The sequence below is a fragment of the Hipposideros armiger genome, unplaced genomic scaffold, assembly GCF_001890085.2.
Source record: "Hipposideros armiger isolate ML-2016 unplaced genomic scaffold, ASM189008v1 scaffold_780, whole genome shotgun sequence".
Classification (NCBI taxonomy): Eukaryota; Metazoa; Chordata; class Mammalia; order Chiroptera; family Hipposideridae; genus Hipposideros; species Hipposideros armiger.
Window position 1 is genome coordinate 393,357 of NW_017732130.1, and position 6,920 is coordinate 400,276.

General features: G+C 37.1%; 1 protein-coding gene across 1 annotated transcript in view; it reads left to right on the forward strand.

Annotated features, from left to right (window-relative positions):
- The first annotated feature begins 2,317 nt into the window (after positions 1-2,317).
- Positions 2,318-6,920, forward strand: part of NOX4 (NADPH oxidase 4) — a 200,480-nt gene continuing 195,877 nt past the window's right edge. The window contains exon 1 of the mRNA XM_019628309.1: positions 2,318-2,412. The gene's annotated coding sequence lies outside the window, so the exon portion shown is untranslated. The remainder of the gene's footprint in view (positions 2,413-6,920) is intronic.

The following is a 6,920-nucleotide window of genomic DNA, read 5'->3' on the forward strand; positions in this document are numbered from 1 at the left end:
TACAATATTGCCACAGGGGTATGAAAGACAGTTCAAGGAATATAATTAAAAATGTTGTAAATATTTTGTAGGGTGTCAGATGGTCACATGTCTTGCTAGGTAGACCGCATCATGGATGGGGTAGAGGCTTGATCACTGCTCTGTACACCTGAAGCTAATGTTGTATAGTATTGTATGTCAACTATAAGTGAATATATATATATATATATATATATATATATATATATATANATATATATATATATATATAGTCATGGGACGTGGAGTATAGTATGGGAGTGGAGTCAAGGGAATTATAATAGATATGTATGATATTGAGGGGAGAAGTGGGGCGGTGGATTGGGGGAGGGGGGTTGTCACTTCGAGGGGTAAAAAGTATAACTATTGCACTGTGTTGTACAGCTGAAACTAATTCTAAAAAATGTGTATTTCACAATAGAAAATAATAAAGAAAACAAGTTGTTTTAAGCCACTAAACACTGAGTTTTGGAGTAATTTGTTATATAATCAGATTCTGTATAGTAATACACATAGTAATACATATATAGTAATACATAATCAGAACCAAAACAGAAGGTCAGAAAGGCATTTACATATCACTTTGTGAAGCATGCTTTCCCATCAGATTATATGAGTGTTTCAAATTAATTTAATTCACATTCAATTTCAAGTTTCTCTTGGTATGTTTGAAAATTGAAGCTTTAGCTATTAAGTGTTGGCCCCATTATCAAAAGCAGAATTTCAGAAACAGTTTTATGTCATTAGATACTTTTAAAAGATAATCATTAAGAGAACTCAGTGGCTTGAAGTTTTGTAAATGATTGTCAGAAATTTAATGAAAAAAGAAGTAAAAGTTATAAAACCATATTAAGGACTTCTTTGTTCAAGATATGGATAGTAGGTTTTATTGGATTAACCTGCCTACAGGTTAAAGTTATGAACTCTGGACAAAATATAATAAACAATTACATGAAGCCTATGTAGAACAAAAATGCAGGCAGATTTTAGAAGTTGTTCAGCCCATGGGTGAAGTGAACTGCATTTGGATGAGTTTTCCCATTTTTATGGCTTTTAGTATGAGGGCAGGTAAAGTGTTAATGTGGTAAAGAAACCAGCAGAGGGTCTAGAACAGCGGTTCTCAACCTGCGGGTCGCGACCCCTTTGGGGGTCGAACGACCCTTTCACAGGGGTCGCCTAAGACCATCGGAAAACAAAAAGATACTTACATTACAATTCATAACAGTAGCAAAATTACAGTTATAGAGTAGCAACGAAAATAATTTTATGGTTGGGGGTTGCCACAACATGAGGAACTGTATTAAGGGGTCGTGGCATTAGGAAGGTTGAGAACCGCTGCTCTAGAGAAAAAGAGCAAATAAGTACAAGTTGCTCTAACGATGTTCTGGTTTAGTATTGGATGTGGAAAATAAAACAGGTATTCTCAGATTAGGTAGTTGGTCCAGGGAAGCTACCACGGTAAGAACATTGAAGAGCGATGTGAGTCAGAGCTGGGATGAAAAGCACATGTGCAACTGGCCTCCTTTGCATCATATGTACTCAGATACAAACTCAACTTCCAGGATTAAAAGCTGTCCTCAGAATGAAAGAATCATTATGTGTGGCAGATTTTTTTTTTCCAATTTTGATAGTATAAGTGAACATCTGTAAGCAACAATACTGGATCTGAAAATGGGCAGTTTGGTCTTAAGGGGAGATCTTTCCTTAAGGGGAGGCCTTTCCCATAAATTTACAATTCAAAATTAAACTTGCTTATGATAAGGTGGAGGAGAAAAAAAGGAAACAGGGGTGTTTTAAGTCCAATTGCTTTTATAAAACATGTGTAAGGGTGTTTATAAGCATCATATAATAATAATCCAAGGGATATTTTTCCCCTGCAAATATGAGTATACTTTTTAAATTAAATATCTTATTACATATTTAATGTTCAGTATGAAAAAATGGAATAATATATGCAGTAGGTATAATGTTTGTGTAACATCATTTTAGAACATTACAAAAATAAAGCAATTCCTAGTTTTGACTAAGGACATTGGCTGACATTTTACTTTCAACATGTTACATTCTGTCTTTATATTTTTAAACAATGGCAAAAATTCAGAATATGAAGAACCAAGCTGCTCTTGTTGGCTCTGGATATGCCTTGCTTTTTGGGTTTCAGTCAAATATTTGACACCAGTTCAGCTTACTTTTTTAGTTTGTTAATTTTCGGAAGTGGGCACAATCCCATTTATGTAGTTCAGATATACATCTCTAAATTCTCCAAGAACTATGTCATTGTTTTCAAAAGAAGATTCACCCACACACCCTTCTTATTGGAAATGATTATGATATAGAAGAAAGAGCAAGGTTTTATGTCTGACAGCCTGGATTTGAGTTCTGGCTTCCTAACGTGTAAGTCTTAGGCAATTGATTTAAGCTGTTCAGTCTTATTTCTTTGAGTGAAAAATGCAGATGGTAATACCCATTCTATGCTTGCCATAGGATCTAGCTGATCATAATCATAACCATAATCATAGTAATAATTGATGGGGAGGAGGAGGAAAAAAGTAATAGCTGTTGTAGAAGGAGTAGTAGCAGTGCTAGTAGAACTAGAAGTTATGTTACTAGTATTTACTGAATTGCTTTAGATGTACCAGGTACTATTTGAAGTATTAGGATGTCTAAATCAATGTAATCTTTGCAGCCATCTTTCAATCCTAGATCTTTGGGTAACTGAAGTGGGAGTGGGGAAAAAGGCAAGGGAGAGAGATCTCATTATTATGAAACTGCAAAGATAGAGAAGAACCAGGTTAAGAAAGACTGCTGAGGTTGTTGAGATTGTTTAAAAATATAAAGACAGAATGTAATATGCTGGAAGTAAAATGTCAGCCAATGTCCTTAGTCAAATCTTTATTGTGTGAGTGACAGGGTTCTGTCAAAGGTGTAAACAGGAGAGAAATATGATTAGAAAGAAAACCCCAGGAGCATCTTGAAGGCAGGGTTTTAGTAACGTTTTAGTAAAGTTTTTTAGGTAAGAGAAAGTTCAGGTCTGAACTAAGACTGTGCAATGTTCCTTCTCACTCAGTGCTCCAATCTTTGGAAATTTATCTTCCTTTGTGGGTGGAACAAATATGCTTTTCTTTTACTATTGATTCTTCAATGGTGTTTTTAGAAATAAAAATTCATCTGTAATATATTATGATGTAATGTGGCTATAATTAATTTTTCATATTGCTGCTACCTAGTTTGTCAAATAATTTTCTTAAAATTTGTTCATTTAGAGTTACTTTAAATACTGTACTATTTATTTAAATGTTCATTTAAATTCTATCTTACACATCTCTGTATCCTCAGATATTATTAGCACAGTACCCGCTCTTAGAAGATGAGAGAGAGAGAAGAGTAAAACTGAAAAGTAGAAAGTAAGGAAGAAGGCTGATCATGAAAATAAATTACATTGTGGATCTGATGAAGATTTTGTGCTCTAGCATTTGGTGGTTCATTGTTATTCGGGTCCTTTTTGAGGGAGGTAGGAAAGATCAACTTTCACTCCTTTAGTGGATAAACTAATGCTGCTTTTTTTTGACAATTATGTGGTCTTAGGTTTCACTAAAAAATCAGTTAGCTCTCCCTTAGAGAAATTGCTGATGTATCTCTTGACTCAGCATTTAGGTGAAAGGCAGTTGAGCAAATATTCAAATAACTAAAATCCTACATGGGGTAGGATAATTTGTTACAATGAAATTCGAGAATATTATGATCATAATTTTGTTTGTAACATCTTACATTCTTAAAAAAATGGCTGGAAAGACAATAGAAAAATACTTTTTTTATCATAGTGTGCTAAGATTGAGTAATTCTTTGATTGGCTTCTTTTCCTTCTGCAATGTGCTTAGTATTACTTTGATAAAGAAATAAATGTAACAAAAATAAAAATTAAAAAAATATTTTAGGACTGCAAAGGTAGATCAAGCTCTTGTAAAGAAGCTCTATTTTAAGTCACTTCTCAGTTTTGTAAAATTAGACTCTAAATTCAAAGCACTGGAGTTGAGAAGGAGTTAAAAATCTAAGACCTTACTTAGAGACTTCTCTCTCAGAAGTGAGAGCTATCATCTACTCCTATGCACAAGCAATCATACCTCAGACAGCTCTGTGTGCAAAATATACTGGAACTGAACAGTGAAATCAAAAAAGATAAAAACATAGGGCCAGCCAAGTGGCTCAGTTGGTTAAGAGCTCGCTCAAGAGTGTGAGCTCTGAGCAACAGGGTCAACAGTTTGATTCCCGGCCCAAGCTGAGCTTCCGCTGAGCTGCCAACAGGTGGCAGGATGGCTCAGCTAAAAAAAGAAAAGAAAAGAAAATAGATAAAAGCATAGTGAGAAGAAAATTCAGTAAGGACAGCCAAACCTGCAAAAGTGCAGTATCTCAAATGTTCATCTAGATCAAGTGTGTTTCCAGGCAAGGTTCCTGGGAGCCCAATCTAATGAGTGAAAACATTCAAAAGGGCTGAACCTGGGAGAGCTCCGAGACTATTCTAAGCTAATTTCCTTTCTAACAAGACTCTTAACTAACTCAGAGAAGGGTCTGGAAAGAGCTGTACAGAGAAATCCGAACCAGGTCAAATGGGATGGGATATAGAACAAAACAAGATTCTCTGAGAAATTTGATTATTATGAGGATGCACCACATTCAACCATGGTGTGTGTGATAGTGTGTGTTTGTTGAAGAGGAGGGAAGGTGGAGAGGGAAATGAGGAGAGTAAAGAGAAGGATGAAGACTGTAGGCTGTGCCATAGAGGTAGAGAGGAAATTGGAAACACTAAGTGGGAAAAAACAAGGCCAGTGCTTATGCCCATAACAAAAGCCATTCTTCAGAACTGCTGGAAAAGAGTCTTCCTGTCTAATCTAATCACAGGGCAGTGTCACCGAGTGAGCATGACCAATGAGTCCTTGGAGAATTAGGAAAATCAAAAAAACAGAAGTTGAGACTTGGAGTACGTGGGAAAGTGGAATTAAAGCTGCCCTTTTTGTAATAAGGGCTTTGTTCTATTTGTCCTCCCAACATAGTTAGGCAGCCGGAGACAAGATACGGCTGTGAGGTGAGTCAGGTGATACCATCATGGGGGCCTGTATAGGGGGAAGGGAGTGGATAGTGGAGAGAAAAAATAGCCCAGGATGGATCAAAAGGAAGGAGTCAGGACAAGCTGTATCGAATCAACAACCTTTACAAAATAAACAATAGTCAAATATCTGTGCAGAAAAGTGGTTCCTGAGTTTCCACGGTCCAGGTATCCATAACCTGGGGGCTTGTGTTCAGAGATAGGATTCTAGGTTTTGGGAGCTAAGGTAGTCAATATAATTAATATTAGTAATTACAACCGCAAACTCCCAAATCTTAACCACTTAGCAGAAGAGAATTTTATTTTTCACTTACAATGGGTTGGAAGCACATCTAACAACAGCTCTCCTGAGCAGCTTTGCTCCAAACGGTGAACTTGGGAAACTGGAGCACCAGGTAATTTCTTCTGAACCTTCAGTGTGAGTTAGGTGTTCGTATGCTGTGTCACCTTAGCACGGGGGGCTTCTCTGTACCCTTACACCAGGCTGTGCTAGTGTACTGCAGTGAGATTTCTCCCATTAGACTGAGCACCCTCAAAACAGCAGCTATAGCTTCAGTTTGTGTTTTCAGGTAATCAAAAATGTTTGAGGCAGGAAAAAGAAACAGAGAAAGAGAGAAGGAAGGAAGGAAAGGAGGGAAGAGTTTGTTATAAAGGAAGATTATATAGAAATATATAGAAAACCAATTTAAGGAATTTACATACATGACAATGTCACTTATTAGCAATAGGAAAATAAAGTCAGAATTGTGGAAAGTAATAAAAAATACCATTTATTGTTATGCTGTTATGCACTTGACATAGTTTGTTTCTGACCCATACAACCATAATTAGGTAGATAGTATTATTTCCATTTTCAAATATCTAAGGTTTACTGAGACTAATGTGATTTTTACCAAGATCACTCAGGCAGCTAAATCTGGGATTGAAATTCAGACCTGTTTTACCCAAAGTTTGTGTGGGTCATAATGCTGACTTATTTGAATTACTGGTCTAGGTGTCTTAAAATCACTGTTGCCTAGAAAGAGGTTTAGTCCTCAGCATGTAGGTGAGATCAAACGTGTAGCCTCAGGGGTCTCATAGAGAGAACCGCAGAGTTAAAACATCCACCAGATCTTTGGAAGAAAAGACAGAAGCCCCTAGGGTCACCTTGATCTTTGAGGCCAGAGCAATTTTGCCTGCGTAAACAGAGTTGATGAAAATCAACTCTGACGTATTTGGTACCAGAACTGTTGGCTTGCTGGTGAAGAAAGCCAGCTGGAGCTAACTTAAGCAAAACAGAACAACAGATTATAAGGGAACATCATGGAGCCCAGTGGAAGAATGTAGCTGAGCCACAGGAAGGACTGGGATTGGGTTCTGGGAATAGAAACTATTGAAAGCTCAGGCAGAAATCTCTCTTTCTTGCATCTACTTTTCTCTGTACAGATGTTTCTTCCTTTTCTCTACAGTTTGGCATCCTCTGCTTCCTGGTCTACAAACCCACACAGATTCCTCTTAATTTTACTTATTTGTCATTCATTTCAAAAAGCCAGGGAAGGGATTCCAGTTAGCTCAGCTTGTATCAGGTGCCTACCCTTGAACCAATAAACTCTGGCCAGGCAGGCGACAAGTGGTGTATACTGTTGAGGACTAGCCCTAGGCTGGGGCACCCTTCCCCCCACCCATCACCCCCAAAGGAATTTAAAAAGATCCTGCTTCATCAAAAGTTAACAAAGCTTCTTGACAAGAGACTGGGAAAAGATAAGTTAGGTAGCTTGTTAGGAAAGAATAAACAAGACATGTTTTATAGCCCGTCAAGAAG